The sequence below is a fragment of the Nilaparvata lugens genome, chromosome 9, assembly GCF_014356525.2.
Source record: "Nilaparvata lugens isolate BPH chromosome 9, ASM1435652v1, whole genome shotgun sequence".
Lineage (NCBI taxonomy): Eukaryota > Metazoa > Arthropoda > Insecta > Hemiptera > Delphacidae > Nilaparvata > Nilaparvata lugens.
In genome coordinates, this window is record NC_052512.1 from 18098472 (window position 1) to 18116137 (window position 17666).

The following is a 17666-nucleotide window of genomic DNA, read 5'->3' on the forward strand; positions in this document are numbered from 1 at the left end:
TCTGTTAGCCTTTCTAATAAAAGCAATTAAAAGTCTATAGGAATAATAAATAACCGAAGTCCTAATTAAGTGCTGTAAATTACCCCCAAGACTTCTGCTATTGCAAATATTGACAACAGAGTGAACAGCTAGATGGAAATTCGATGACCGCTACTATTCAAAAAATCTGGTATGCTGCATTCACACAACTTTCCTTGCCGTTATGAAGATCAATCACCTGAAGCTAGTTTTCACGCGCATCTCAATTCTACTATTCAAAGATCTGAGCCAGCTGGTGACAGGACAATAACGCTGGAGACACACGAGGTCTGCTATCTCTCTCTGTAGTAAATGATTTAATAGAATTAACAGTTGCCAACAGTTTGAAATTGATAAATCACATTTTCTCGAATTTCGAGCTTATTTTCAATTTAAGGTGAAAATGTTACAGAGCATTAATTGTAGAGATTTTCATGCTCAATCTTTTCCACTTGGATTTATTTGTTTAAATTGCATCTGAAGCCTGATAATTGGGAATACAAAATCAAACTTTTCATAGATGGGGCGGAGCTTCTGAAATTTTTAAAGAAATTTTGAAAAATTTCGATCAAATGCAATTCAAGATGGCTGCAAAAATAGCGAAAATGATGTCAAAAACATGGTTTTTCGCAATTCTCCCGAAAACGGCTCCAACGATTTTGATCAAATTCATATCTAGAATAGTCGTTGATGAGATTGTCAACTGCCACAAGTCCCATATCTGTAGAAATTTCAGGAGCTCTGCCCTATCTACGCAAAGTTTGATTTCAGATTCTCAATTATCAGGCTTCAGAAACAATCTAAACGGAAGATTGAACATGGAAATCTCTACAATTAATGTTCAGTAACATTTTCACCTAAAATAAAAAATAAGCTCGAAATTCGAGAAAATGTGATTATTGAAATGCAAACCTGATGAGAGAGGCAACTGTTGATTCTATCAAATCATTCACTGGGAGAGATAACAGAATTGATCTCGTCAGCTGATCAATTTTAAATTATATTTCCGAAAAATTGACACTGACGCTGGAGACACACGAGGCGGTTTTTGGCGAAATTTTCATAACGGCAAGGAAAGTTGTGTTAATGCGCCAAACCATATTTTTCTATGGTGAATTGTGGTGGAGTTGTTTGGTTGACGTAGAAGGAAATTCAACTATGATAATCCGTTGATTGGAATGAATGATTGAGTATACACTTATTACTTTTTTATATAGTACGGTCCACATTAAAATGCAAGTGAATGGATATAGGAGAACAGAGTTTTCGATTCTTACCTTGCCACTGCCTTTTATGAAGGAAATCATGTACAGTTATATGGACTGTTCATTCTTGTTTAACATAAACAATGATTATGCATCATTTGTCTGATCCAGGCAGCAAAGTTCCTGGATTTGAGTTGCCCCGACAGCAGTGGGTTTGCCTGAACAGGTTAAGAACTGGCCAGGGAAGATGCTATAAGAGCATGCATATTTGGGGATTTGCAGAGTCCCCCAATTGAGAGTGTGGAGAGACTCAAACCATGAACCACATTGTCTCGTCATGTCCATTGTATCATTTTCCTGGAGGGTTGCCTAGATTGCACCTGGCGGATGAGGAGGCTGTGCTCTGGCTGAGGGAGTTAAACGGCATTTGATGTTAATCCGAAAAAATCTGGTGTGGTACACTCACACAACTTTCCTTGCTCATATTTGAAACTACGATCAGACTTCTGTATATATATATATAATTGTTTTCAGAGTACTTTTTCTTTGTGTGAATTGTGAAATTCAATGATTTTTTTAGTCGTCATTTTTTTGAAGTCGTCAAAACAGCTGTTCTACACATGACATATCTCGACTATGTGTTCTTTTTATGAACTGCGCTACCTACCTACCTCATGCACGAGAAGGAGGTTACTAAGTCCATTTCCCAAGGATGGGGTGGACCCCCCATTGGTTACCCAGGAAGGAGATTCATGCAAGTTGATAGAACTGATAAATAACTATACAGGGTATGAATTTGAAAGAAATCGGTCAAGTTATTTTTGAGAAAATCGTGAAAAGCATGGTTTTTTAGTAATTAGCCGCCATTTTTCTCAAGAATATTACGGAGCTCCTGCAATTTTCCCAGAAAAAAACTCATGTCATTTGATAGGGCTTATGAATAGCTATCCATGGTATAAATTTGAAGGAAATCGTTAGAGCCGTTTTCGAGAAAACCGTGAAAAACATGGTTTTTTAGTCATTATCCGCCATTTTTCTCAAGAGTATTACGGAGCTCCTGAAAGTTTTCCAGAAATGAAACTCATGCCAGTTGATAGGGCTTATTAATGGCTTATTCATGGTATAAATTTGAAGAAAATCGTTAGAGCCGTTTTCGAGAAAAACGTGAAAAACATGGTATTTTAGTAATTATCCGCCATTTTTTCCGCCATCTTGAATTGAATTTTATTGAATTTCTTATTGTCGGATCCTCATGGTATAAGGACCTTAAGTTTAAAATTTCAAGTCAATCGGTTAATTAGGAATGGAGTGATCGTGTTCACAGACATACACACATACACACACACACATACACACAAACACACACATACACACACACATACCAACAACCAAAAATCATGTTTTTGGACTCAGGGGACCTAGAAACGTATAGAAAACATGAAATTAGGGTACCTTGAATTTTTTTGGAAAGCAATACTTTCCTTACCTATGGTATAGGGCAAGGAAAGTAAAAAACTGATTGTTAGTTCTTAGTTTCATGTATTTTAATTAATATTTTGTGTTATGACAAATCCAAATTGGTAGGCTCTATTTTTTTTTTACTCTTGACTTTTGTTGCCCTAACCACTGCGACACCATACATATTCAATACACCACTGCACATGCTTATATATATTTGTCAAGAAATCAATTTTTCATTTCTCAATGACAATATTCTTATAAATCTTTCATATTTCTGTCAAGAAATCAATTTTTCATTTCTCAATGATAATATTCTTATAAATATTTAAATTTCTAAATTTTTTATATTTAATATTTTGTTATAAATCATATTACTTTATCGTAAAAAAACGACAAAGTTGCTAGATAAGAAAGGATATTGCTATTCGCTTTGTCGAATGATAGACAAGGATAGCAACACCAATGTTAATCAAATACTGCCATTATAACATGGCAGACTTCGGTGTGATGAGACTCTCTATTTCCATGATAGCCGTGGGCTACGAATTTTAATAAACTAGAGTAGAAAGACAGGGCTGACAAATTTGGAGTGACGTCACAACATGATGGAGGTTACATGTAACATGAATGGAACATCATGTTTTGAAATGTACTCGACGACAAGCTGTGGTAATGTTGGATGTGTCATGTTGGTACATGCCGAATGTGTCATACTGCTTGTACCGACCGGGTCTGCAGTTTTATCTATCGATGGGGGGCCACTGGACTATAATGCACGTTCAAAAACATGGAACATTTTTGACAATGGATCTTTCCAAAAGCATCAGATGCTCTTTTGTATGTTCTCAAAAGCAACGTTTCGCATCCGAGGAAGGATCGCTACACAAGGAGCTTTCAGTAGTTACGTTCTTTTAGCACAACACAGCCTATCAGCTGACAACATGCTCTTCCCATTGTTGGTGATACATTGCAACTTTCTCATTCATGAATAATCTCTGTTTGTTGACCGAGCGGAGTGAGGTCTAAAGCGGGATGCAGACCGGAGAAGCGCATTTCGTGAAGCCCTCTTTCATGAAACTTGTTACATGCAATCCGTTTCACTCGCGCATGCATACAAAAGAAACCTTCCCTGCTTAATCTTATCAGTCGATTGCGAGCAACTTCCGTTTCACGTTTCCTGGAACTTTTTTCACGAAACGCTGTTTCTCCTGTGTGCATCCCGCCTGAGATTCAAGTCGACGATTTGGCATTCTCTTAATTTCAAATTTTTATATGTTTTTATGTTGCGCATTTACAGCGAAACGCGGTAATAGATTTTCATGAAATTTGACAGGTATGTTCCATTTTCAATTGCGCGTCGACGTATATACAAGGTTTTTGAAAGTTTTGCATTTCAAGGATAATATGAAAGGAAAAAGGAGCCTCCTTCATACGCCAATATTAGAGTAAAAATCAGACTATAGAATTATTCATCATAAATCAGCTAACAAGTGATTACACAGATGTGTGTAGAAGCCAGTCTATTGCTGTATTTCCATAAGGTCTATAGTTTCAATCAGGTACTTGTGGATGAGAATACTGCGTAAGGTCTACTGTTCATAGAACTACTAGTATAGTGAGGTCCACGTTATAATGACAGTGTTTGATAAGAGTGTATTGCTTTCCTTGTCTATCATTCAACAAAGTGGATAGAGCTATCTCTTTCTCGCTTTGCTCTGTTGCCAGATCGTCTTTCAACAATGTAGAATTAATAATTGATCATTGAACATTTATTATGAAATTATTAAAAAATATAATTTCTTGCTTGATTAAATACAATTGATTATTTTAAACGGGAATGAACAGTTAGTTAATATTACATCAATAAACCTGTATCAGCTACCATCTATAGAAGGCATTGTAAAGACAGAGGATTGTCATCGTTGACTCTATCTTTCTCCACTGCCATTATGACGTGGACCACACTGTAGGGAGCTTCCTTCAAGAAAGCTCTGTGAGGAGCTTCCTCCATTTAGGGTCTCTGAATTCTGATGTTTTTACAAAGCCGTGAATATTACCCTGAAATGGTTTACCTTGCCTATATTCCGTTTCAAAGTCACGGTTACATGTGAAAATTGTCCTCGTCATTGAAAAAAGTGACCACGTCTTCAGGCAAGTTGTTAATCAGCATATCACATGCATTTTGACGGGCAACAAAATCGCGTTCAGTCAATTCTTCAACAAAAGCAAATTTATAGGGATGAAGTTGAAGGTCTTGAAGGAAAATTCGTCGAACAGTGGAGTCAGAAATTGCCATAGCAGCTGCATGTTCACGAGCCAAACGCCTGGGAGAACGCACAACTGACTGCCTTACTCTTTCGATATTTTCTGGAGTTCTGATGGTTCGTTGAAGTCAATTTCTAGGTTTAGCGACATAGTTAACCCACGACAGATTCTAATCATGGCCAGGAACGTGTCTGTGGGAAGGAATTTCAAATCGAGCGTGGAAGGTGATTGACCATTGGAAAAGAAGCTCCTAACAGCGAAGACCCACTGCTCTCTAGACCAGAGCATGATGGCTAATTTACTTGAAGGAGGATAAACTTAAGAGTTTTCCCCTCCAGATTTGCCCCTTCTTGCCCCTTTACATCACCAATTTAACGTATGGGATTTTTTCAAATAAGTAAGCTTCTTTATCTTTTTTCTGTATAGGGCTACTTTTATAGAAATAGAAAGAAAAAAGGAAAATCTTAGTACCCTTTTTGAAATATCACAACATGTTTCGGACATTGATGCCATGTTCTTTGTAAGTAAGTATGTTTCTCTGGCGCACCTCGTACAGTACTAGTGTTTCTGTACTATTGAAAAGTTATAACAAAATTATTTTCATTTAAATTATGTTCTTATAAATAGGATTTCTATTTTGCTATAATTTTAAAGAGAAATTGGAATAGAATACCCACCGAGCAACATTACATCTGTTGTTCTTAAGTTCAGATTGGTGTATCACAACTTTTCAAATTAACCGCCATTTCAGGTTTGTATGAAAATGAAAATCTGATCTCAAAACAACGTTTCGAATCAAATCATGGAGAAACATATTTTATAAATAGATTTAATTATTTTGACGTGGAATTGATTATCACTTTCCATGCCCTATTACCATAGGTAAGGAGAGTATTGCTCTCCGAACAAAATTAAGGTACTCCAATTTGTAAATTTTTATACGTGTGTGTGTGTGTGTGTGTGTGTGTGTGTGTGTGTGTGTGTGTGTGTGTGTGTGTGTGTGTGTGTGTGTGTGTGAGTGATTTGGAATGATTTGAAATTTGGAACTTAAGGTCCTTCCCCTATAAGGATCTGACACGAACAATTTCGATCAAATGCCGTTCAAGATGGCGGCTAAAAAACGGCGAGAATGTTGTCAAAAACAGGGTTTTTCGCGATTTTCTCCAAAACGGCTCAAACGATTCTGATCAAATTCATACCTAAAATAGTCATTGTTAAGCTCTATCAACTATCACAAGTCGCATATCTGTAAAAATTTCAGGAGATCCGCCCCATCTGAGTAAAGTTTGATTTTTGATTCTCAATTATCAGGCTTCAGATACAATTTAAGCAAAAAATTCAAATGGAAAAGATTGAGCATGAAAATCAAAATCTCTACAATTAATGCTCTGTAACATTTTCACCTTAAATTGAAAATAAGCTCGAAATTCGCGAAAATGTTATTATTTCAATTGCAAACTGTTGGCAACTGTTGATTCTATTAAATCATTCACTATGAAGAGATAGCAGACCTCGTGTGTCTCCAGCGTCAAGTCCTGTCACCAGCTGGCTTAGATCTTTGAATAGTAGACTTGAGATGCGCATGAACACTTGCGTCAGGTGATAAATTTTCTTAACGGCAAGGAAAGTTGAGTGAGTGTACCACACCAGATTCTAGTATCAAGGAAATGAGAACTAATAATATTATATCAAATTTAATGGGATGAATTGAGTAACAGCTGTGTACACTAAGTAGCAAAAAAGAGTAACTCGGCAACGTTGTTCTCCTATCTTTCTTCACTGCCATTATAACGTGGACATCACCATAGCATATTATTATTCTTAAGCCTACTCTTCTTTCACACACCTTCCTATCTCTCTATTTCTCTGTCTCTATTATCTTCAAATCTTTCCCGCTCAGAATTTTGCAACTCGACTCGACAGGATTTCGAAAATCACGTGCCAATTCCCACAGGGGTGGTTAGTCCACTAAAGTACTGTCGTGTAACGGTCCTTTCGGAATTATTCATTTCTCTTCCTTCTCATCCTCTACCTCTCACTTATCTCCCCTCCCTCAACCTTTATATTCCATAGCCCTATACTTACAAACCCCCCCCACCACATCCTTTCTACCCCACCACCTCTTAGCCTATCAAAGCTCACAGCTTCAAATCCAATCTCGTTTCCAAGCCAAACTCTACTTACAGTAGAGTGTGTAGAGGGAGATATAAACGTGGAATTCCAGCTCATGCATTCGTGCTAAAACACACATATGCATGTTTTGGCACTCAGTTTCTCCCCAATATATACCTCAGCATATATGTATGTATATATTATGGAGTGCATATGTGAGTAGGTCTATATGTTTGTAACAATGCTATCACAGTCAGTTCCATCAATGATACTAGCCTCAAAATCTTTCTTATATACTTCTCTCTTTCTCTCCACATCAAAAATCTTCTACTATTTTTGTCTCTTCCCTTCTCCTATCCCTCCATCCCCCCCTCCCTCATCACCGCATCCTTCTTCTCTTGCTTCCAATATCAAATATTAAACGAGCGTTAGAGAGTTCTCATTTTTGACTGACTAAAGGCCAAAGTCATTGTCCGTCTGTTTGTATGTTTTACAATAAGTTTAGAAATAATTGATCAATCAGCTTCAAACTTTGAACACGTATTTTTCGAACCTTTTTAAAGGTCAAGTTTGTTGGATAACAAAATTGACTCACTCCTTCGTCCTTTTTCAGGATGGAACAGATAACATCGAAAGTGCATAAGGAAAAATTTAAGTTGTGATTAATTATTTAGTCAGCTGAAGAATTCATTGCATGCAATTACTGCAGTTTTTCCATTCATTCATTCATTCATAATATCAGCTGATGCTATTTAGAAGCTATCACGTAGACAGTCCTTCATGTGCTGATACATGATAACAACATAATTCACAACAACAAACTGATACGGGTTGAGATATCAATGTGCGGCTTTCACCATTCATTTTTTCTTGGAAATCTGTATCGAGATCATGTATCACTTCACCACCTTCACATTTAGAAAAATGGATTTGAATTCATACGAGAGACAGAGATGTTGAAACGACAGAGTAATATTATTGAAGAGTAATTTTCATTTCAAATTTATTCTCTCTTTCTTCCTTTCTCTCTCTCGCTGTCTCTCAGTTCCTTCTGAATCTGTATCTCTCTCTTTCTCTCTCACACTCTCACTTCAATCTCTAACCTTTCTTTTCGATTCTTCTATTCGCTCATTCTATTCTGGATACCATCATAACATTTGTCCCAGACACACTGAAGCTGCATAGGAACTTACGACAAGATTCAAGAGGTCATAAAAAAAAGAAGAAGAAGAAGAAGAAGATGAATGAGAACGATAAGAAAAGAAGAAGAAGAAGTAGAAAACGAAGGATAAGAAGGTGGAATAGGAGGAGAAGAAGAAGAATAAGAAGAAGAATATGATGAAGAAAAAGGGGTAATAAAAGAGATAGGACACTGCCATTCCCGTGTACGTGTCTTCAAGTACGTGATCATTCGATTCGATATATCGATACTTCACTCCGATAGTATCGAAACGGTTCGAATCGATAGTTATACGGTGATTTTACGGAAGGTACGTGGCTCCTTCTTGCCAGATATTATTGTTCTGTTATTTGCGCTGAGTGTGTGATTTAGCGTTCGGATGTGCTACAAGGAAATCTGTATTGAGATTTTATTTCTCCTTTCTGCAGAAGTCGCTCCACTTCAACTGTTTCCCAGCTCTATATCATTACCATAATGTTGTCATCATACATTGAACACAACGATACCATGGAAACCATGGTATATCTGAAGAAACCCTGGTATCAATTCTGAAATCCACGTTCTGAAGTCAACATATGACCAAGCGTTGGTTTTTCATCTTTGTCTGTCATTAGAAATGAACAGATAGCTCCTACCTTTTTCAATCCTTCACCGTTGGAAGATTGTTTGTAGTCCATAAAGCTGGAAACACACGAGGCGTTTTTCCAGACGAGTCGTCTCGTCTAGGTATCAAGGACGTCCCGTTTAAAATGGGACAGTCCCGTTTCTGGAGACTTGTCCCGTTGTCCCCACCAAACCTCTCGGGACGCTTATTTGTCTCGTTTATCATTTAAGAGTTATGTTTTCTCTTGCAAGTTTTATATTTTGAGTACTATATTCTAACTAAAAAATCTGGTCTGGCGCACTCACAAAATTTTCCTTGCTGTTATGAAAATTGATCACCTGACGCTATTGTTCACGCTCATATCAAGTCTACTATTCAAAGATCTGAGCCAAATGATGACAGGACAATAACGCTGGAGACACACGAGGTCTGCTATCTCTTCATAGTGAATGATTAAATAGAATCAACAGTTGCCAACAGTTTGAAATTGAATAATCACATTTTCTGGAATTCCAAGCTTATTTGCAATTTTAGGTGAAAATGTTAGTGAAAATTAGTTGTAGAGATTTTCATGCTCAATCTTTTCCATTCAACATTTCCTGTTTAAATTGTATCTGAAGCCTGATAATTATTGGGAATCAGAAATCGAACTTTGCATAGATGGGGCGGAGCTTCCGGAATTTTTACAGATATGAGACTTGTAGCAGTTGATAGAGCTTATCAATGACTTCTTTAGGTATGAATAATGTGATCGAAATCGTTGGTGCCGTTTCCGAGAAAATCGTGAAAAACCCTGTTTTTGACAACATTTTCGTCATTTAAGCCGCCATCTTGAATTGCATTGAATCGAAATTGTTCGTTGTCGGATTTTTATATATTGTAAGGACCTTAAGTTCCAAATTCCAAGTCATTCCATTAATTGGGAGATGAGACACACACACACACACACACACACACACCACACACACACACACTGTAAACTCTGTATGTCAAAAGTGATTAATTTCACGAGAATCAATCACAAAAGATACTTTCCTGTAAGTTGTATAATTCTGAATGATTGAATCAAGAAATAAAGGCCTCTTTGATAAGACGGCTTCTCTGATTGGTTCTCGTGGAATTAATCACTGTTGAAATTTAACCGACTTTTGTGCAACTGGACCTATGATTACAAGTTGCGGATTACGAAAAAAATCGATACAACGAACTCTCCAACGCAGGGGGTCACTAGTTTATGCATTAAGGAATAAATTTTTCAATGGATAGTAGATAAATTTGAGCTAGAGAAGGATAGCGCTATCTGCTTTGTCGAATGATAGAAAAGGATAGCAATATCAATGTTTATCAAATACTGCACTATAACTTCTGCCAATGATACGTGATTTTCAATCAAATGCCAGGATACGGTTTAATAGAGAAGGATGGAGCTATCTGCTCTTTCAAATAACAGAGACAAGGATATCAAACCAATATTTATCAGGTTCTGACTAAAGACAGTGGATCTCACTCTACTGATTTGATTTCTGTTGGACAATGATCGGAATTCTATGAGGAAGTTATGTTGAAATTCAACAGGTGAACTTTCAAGAACTGTTTGTTTTTCTCTTCTTTCCAAGAATAATTCACGAATTCTTCCTGTTGACTCGTTCAGGTATCGCGGAAAACTTGTTATTTATTTTTCAATGTTGTTTTCCACCACGAGCGACTCATTATTTGATAAATTTTTTGCTATTGAAAAGAACAACGTATAGTGAGGTCCACGTTATAAAATGGCAGTGGAGAAAGATAGGAGAACAACGTTTCCGATCCTCTGTCTTGTCAATGCCTTCTATAGACGGTAGCTGATACAGGTTTATTGATGTAATATTAACTGTTCATTCTAGTTAAGAATGATCAATTATATTTTATTAAGCAGGAAATTATATTTTTCAATAATCTCACAATCAAGATGAAATATTTTGTTAATTAATTATCAATTCTACATTGTTAAAAGATGATATGGCAACAAAGCAAAGGAGAAAGAGCGCTATCCGCTTTGTTGAATGATAGACAAGGATAGCAATACCATTGCTAATTATATTCTGCCATTATAACGTGGACATCACTACAGCAGTCAGATTTTTTCAATAAATGAATTTATTCACTCAACATGGAAAACGAGATCTCTTGCTATCTTTGTTTGTGTTATTTGTTCAGGATGTCTTTTGCGGACATTCAATGTACGTTTCATCCTCTGAAAAAAAATCAGAGTACTCTTGGTGAACATAATAATTATTAATGTTTTTCAATTAATTTTTCAATTTTTGGCATCATAAAAAATTAAATATCTTCGGTTATTCATATACCGAGGATTGATTATTAATTCTACATTATTAAAAGACGATCTAGCAACTGAAAGAGATAGCGCTATCCGCTTTGTTGAATGATAGACAAGGATAGCAATACCATTGATAATCAAACTGTCATTATCACGTGGACCTCGCTATAGGAAACCCCCTGTCAAATGATCATCCTTGAAAAAGAACTTGCGCTGTTTTTGTAATTTCTACTAACTCAATAATATTATAATGAAATTTGAAGGAATAGAAAGAAGCCGGACAATGAAGAACTTGATTGATTTATTGATTGATTGATTGAGTACTTTATTCATGTAGATTACAATATATACTGGCTTATACACTTATACAATAGCTTACAATACAGCAAAGTTTCAGATGAATTTACATAACATAAACTAAGAAAATAATTATTGAACCGTACAATGATATGAAAAAAAATCAATTTGCAATAACTATACAAGGTAATATTGTAATGAATCTACATAAATTGGCGGAGCTTTGAACTTATCAATGTCCTTTCGTTGGAAAGAATATTGAAAATATCCTTCTCAGTAACTCTCTACCAATTGATTGATTGAGAGAGAGAGAGAGAGAGAGAGAGAGGAGAGAGAGAGAGAGGAGAGAGAGAGAGAGAGAGAGAGGAGAGAGAGAGAGAGAGAGAGAGAGAGCGCGAGAGAGATGTGTGTGTGTGTGTGTGTGTTGTGTGTGTGTGTGTGTGGTGTGTGTGTGTGTGTGTGTTTATGAGTGTATGTGCATCTGTGTACACGATATCTCATCTCCCAATCAATAGAATGACTTGAAATTTGGAACGTAAAGTCCTTACAATATAAAGATCCGACACGAACAATTTCGATCAAATGCAATACAAGATGGTGGCTAAAATGGCGAAAATGTTGTCAAAAACAGGGTTTTTCTCGAAAACGGCTCCAACGATTTTGATCTAGAATAGTCATTGATTAAGCTCTATCAACTGCCACAAGTCTCATATCTTTAAAAATTTCAGGAGCCCCATCTATTAAAGTTTGATTTTAGATTCTCAATTATCAGGCTTTAGATTCAATTTGAACAAAACATTTCAAGTGGAATAGATTGAGCATGAGAATCTCTACAATTAATGTTCAGTAACATTTCCACCTAAAATTAAAAATTAGCTCGAAATTTGAGAAAATGTGACTATTCAATTGCAAACGGTTGGCAACTGTTCATTCTATTGAATCATTCACTATGAAGAGATAGCAGACCTCGTGTGTATCCAGCGTTATTGTCCTGTCTCCAGCTGGCTTAGATCTTGGAATAGTAGACTTGAGATGCGCGTGCACACTAGCGTCAAATGATCAATTTTCATAACGGCAAGGAAAGTTTCATGAGTGCGCCACACCAGATTTTTTCAATTTTTGTGGCATAAGAAAATGAGATATCCTTGGTTATTCATATACCGGAAATTGATTATTAATTCTACATTGTTAAAAGACGATCTGGCAACAGAAAGAGATAGCGCTATTCGCTTTGTTGGATGATAGACAAGGATAGCAATACCATTGCTAATCAAACACAGCCATTATAATGTGGACCTCGCTCTAGTAGTAATTTTAGTTACAATTGAGAACAAATGACAGCAAAGTTCATTCATCACATTAACACTTCAATAGTATTTGAACAGTTGATGAATGGAGCTGAAACTGTCAACATACTAATTAACCACTAGTAGTAGTTTTAGTTGCGATTGAGACCAATACAGCATATACGTTCATTCATCTCATTTATTTACACTTCCAAAGTTAGACAAAGAGCGGAACAGAGGACATATGACTGTTAATCAGACTAATATTTCCCCACACGTTTGGAGCGGTCTGTGGTCCAAGCGGTAGTTTTGCCGCATTGTGTTGCGTATCATAGATTGTGTCGCGGTTTCGCGTACCTGATATCCTACAATGGAGGAGATTCTGAACAGTTGTTGATTCTATTAGGTTCTCACTCCACCGGTTACGTCTCACTCACTCTTGATCCCTCTGTATCAATCGATCACTCACGCTCTCTTTCTCTATCTCTCAGTCTCGAGATTTCAGTTCTAGCAGAAGCTCTATAGTGAGGTCCACGTTATTATTAGCAATGGTATTGCTATCCTTGTCTATCATTCAACAAAGCGGATAGCGCTCTATCCCTTTCTCCTTTGCTCTGTTGCCAGATCATCTTTTAACAATGTAGAATTGATAATAATTAATTATCAAAATATGTCATCTTAATTGTGAAATTATTGGAAAATATAATTTCTTGCTTACTAAAATATGATGAATTATTTTGAAATAGAATGCACAGTTAATATGACATCAATGAACCTGTATCAGCTGCCATCTATAGAAGGCAATCACAAAACACAGGATTGGCAACGTTGTTCTCCTATCTTTCTCCACTGCCATTATAACGTGGACTCACTATAGCACAACACAGCCTATCAACTAACATTCATTCAACATGCTCTTTCCATTGTTGGTGATACGTTGCAACTCTTTCATTCATGAAGAATCTCTGTGTGTAGGGAGCTTCCTGCATCTAGGGATGTAGGCTCCCTGAAGCCTGATGTTCTTGCAAAGCCGTGAATAAAACTTCGCGAGCCATGCCTAGTATTTCTACTTTCCTTGCCCTATTATTACCATAGGTAAGGAAAGTATTGCTTTCCAAAAAAATTAAGGTACTCCAATTTCAAGTTTTCTATATGTTTCAAGGTCCCCTGAGTCCAAAAACATGATTTTTGTGTGTGTGTGTGTGTGTGTGTGTGTGTGTGTGGTGTGTGTGTGTGTGTGTGTGTGTGTGTGTGTGTGTGTGTGTGTGTGTGTGTTGGTGTGTTGGTGTGTGTGTGTGTGTGTGTGTGTGTGTATGTGTGTGTGTGTGTCTGTGTCTGTGAACACGATAAATCCATTCCTAATCTACTATCTTTCTCCACTGGCATTATAATGTGGACCTCATTATAGCTTTTGCAAAACCATTTCTTTGTTTGAAAATGGACTCGCTTAAAATTTTCACTCATATTTTTTTCCTTTTTTCCCTACCTTCTTCTCCAATACTTCCTTCTCTCCTCCTCTTCCCATTCATTCATTACTTTCTCACTTTCTACCTGCCTATTACATGGAAAACCAGTAATCAGTTGGCTAGGTATTTTTCCTCTTTTTTTCTTTTCATAACACTCCACAATGAAGCCTGTTTTTGTATTTTATTAGAAATTTTCTTCGATTGTGATTTTTTGTAGTTTGATTTATTTTATGTATATTGTGTTGAATTGAATAACATTATTGATTGATTGATTGGATCCCTCTCTCTAGCTCCAGTTTAAGGTCGTGTTGATGGAGAGGATATTATTGTTAAACCATACTCCAAGAATCAATTGTATATAATCATTGATTAGAACGAGAAGACAAAGTTTGATACGCCTTATGAAGGCATAGAGATGATTCCGATATTATCATGAGGTGAATGAGAACAGAAAAATAATGCCAGACTATTATAGGTCAAATTATCATCTTAATTATTATTGGATTAGACATTAGACATCATTAATTGACCGAGCGAAGTGAGGTCTAATATTCAAGTCGACGGTTTTACATTTGTCCCTATGTTCATATTTATTTTCCGCATTTACGGCGGAACACGGCAATAGATTTCCATGAAATTTGACAGATATGTTCCTTTTTGAATTTCGCGTCGACGTATAAATAATGTTTTTTTGAAATGTTTCATTTCAAGGATAACACGAGAGGAAAAAGGTCTTCTTCGAACGCCATATTAACATAAGAATCAGACTATAGAATTATTATAAATCAGCTGTCGAGTGGATAATTAATTGAACGCTATGACGCATGCAATTAATATCTCGATGTAACTTGGTAAAAAATCTGGTGTGGCGCACTCACACAACTTTCCTTGCCGTTATGAAAATTGATCAACTGACGCTAGTGTTCCCGCGCATATCAAATCTACTATTCTAGGATCTGAGACAGCTGGTGACAGTACAATAGCGCTGAAGACACACGAAGTCTGCTATCTCTTCATAGTGAATGAATTTATAGAATCAACAGTTGTCAACAATTTGCAATCTTATTTTCTCCCATTTCGAGCTTATTTTCAATTTTAGGTGAATTTTACTCAACATAAATTGTAGAGATTTTCATGCTGAACTAATTAATTGTGTCTGAAGCCTGATAATTGAGAATCTAAAATCAAACTTTGCATAGATGGGGCGGAGCTCCTGGAATTTTCACAGATATGAGACTTGTGGCAGTTGATAGAGCTTATCGATTACTATTCTATGTATAAATTTGATCAATATCGTTGGAGCCGTTTCCGAGAAAATCGCGAATAACCCTGTTTTTGACAATATTTTCCACATTTTAGCCGCCATCTTGAATTGAATTTGATCGAAATTGTTCGTGTTGGATCCTTATAGTGTAAAAGGACCTCAAGTTCCAAATTACAAGTCATTCCGTTGATTGGGAGATGAGTTATTGTTTACACAGACGCACATACACTCATACACACACACACACACACACACACACACACACACACACACACACACACCCAAACACACACACACACACACACACACACACACACACACACACACACACACACACAGACCAATACCCAAAAACCACTTTTTTGGACTCAGGGGACCTTGAGATGTATAGAAATTTAGAAATTGGGGTACCTTAATCTTTTTCGGTAAGCAATACTTTCCTTACATATGGTAGTAGGGCAAGGAAAGTAAAAATCAGCTTTCGTGTGGAATATTAATTATTGCATGTCATAACGCATGCAGTTAATAAGTGAAAGAAGCATAGTATTTTCTCTCGACCTTTCTCTGCTTTCAACTCGGGCTGACCTTGCCAGTATGTCTTGAAGGAGATTAGGTTTTGATGTTAGCATTTTTGATACACCAACCCCAACAGCCATTAGCCGTTTTCACAACGATATCGCTTCGACACGACATAGGAGAGGATCGGCAACGTTGTTCTGCTATCTTTCTCCACTGCCATTATAACGTGGACCTCACTGTAGACAGCCTCCAATACCCTCAACACCCTAGATAGCCCTCAATACCCCATACTTTCTTTACCACTCTCCCTCTACCTCTCTCTAACTCTCTACCCTCTCTGAACAATCCATCCCCCTTCCTATCAGTTTCAGACTCACCCCCAGTACAACGAATACTTTACAATATGCGCCAGATGTTTGGAGCAGAAAACGTTCGCCAATATATCTACCATCTGCTAGAGGATGTGACACTTTTCCGAAGCGGGAAAACTTCAACTAGCGGCGAATTTCCCCACAGTTTTTCTCAGAATATATATAATATATTACGAATACTGGGATGGAAAATGCAATAGGTATGCGAGCATTGATATTAAAGCTGGTGTGTCTCTCTGATTCAGAATCGATATTATTCAGTTTTATCGTGGAACGTGATATTGAGCCGCTTTGGGTGAGAATATAGGTCCAGGAATTCTGGATATCTACGAATTCGTTGTAGTAACTATATGAGAAGCTTTCAGATTTAGTTATTCGCTATAGAAGCTACGAGAAGCTATGATGTTGTATGGAAGCTAAAAATGCTAGTATTGTAGTAATGTATAGCGCATATAATTATATCGATGTATATTATACAGAATGATTTTAGAAGGACTTAACAAATTTGAAAGCTCATTAACATTTTTATTGTAATTACTCACTCCCGTGTTATCGGATGGGCACGTTAAAATGTCGGTCCCGGTTGAAGTATGACAGTCGTAACAAAGAAGCCATACGAATTTACTTTTTTTGAGAAAGGTGTCATTTTGTTACAAAACTCTTCGAGTTTAAGGTGTGGGTGTTATTTGGTTGGATGTGACAGCCGTTGGTAATGCGACATACATCCCTCCGATAATCGATTTCTTGCCACACGCGTACCAGCATATGAGGATGCAGTAACTTGATTGCAGTAAGATTGTCTGGTAGAGGCGGAACATAATATTATCCATATGAATAAAAATCGAGCCTCAAATTTTGACATTCAATAACTTTTTCATGTGTGCACCGAATTCGATGATTTTTTTTCAGTTGTGTTCGTTATGTTCAGGACCAGGTTTATGGCCTATCAAATTTATAATCCGTCTTCGGGTCTCTTTCCTACGGTCCTTCAAAGTTTACATGTTATCCTTACGGGGGAATATTTGTGATCTGGCCACACACAGAAATAAAAATCAGCTGTTATAATCATTGCGTCATACAACAGCAGTCGGTGGGTAGTAGACAAGAATGTGTGCTGCTCCATAACCGCCCATATTTTTATTTTAAACGCCCCGACTAAAACAAAATGACTGTTCTGTGTGTAACCATCCAGCAGTGCGGCCTCGGGCTAGACTTACATGCTCTAAAGACATTGCTTTGTTTCGAATAATTGTTCTGTCTTCGATGTTTAGAATTATTTGATTTTCAGTGAATTATTTATT

At 36.9% G+C, this 17666-nt stretch overlaps 1 protein-coding gene across 1 annotated transcript in view; it reads left to right on the plus strand.

Annotated features, from left to right (window-relative positions):
- LOC120353064 (protein amalgam-like) overlaps positions 1-17666 on the plus strand; it is a gene marked incomplete in the record, with an annotated part of 512682 nt that overhangs the window by 270930 nt on the left and 224086 nt on the right.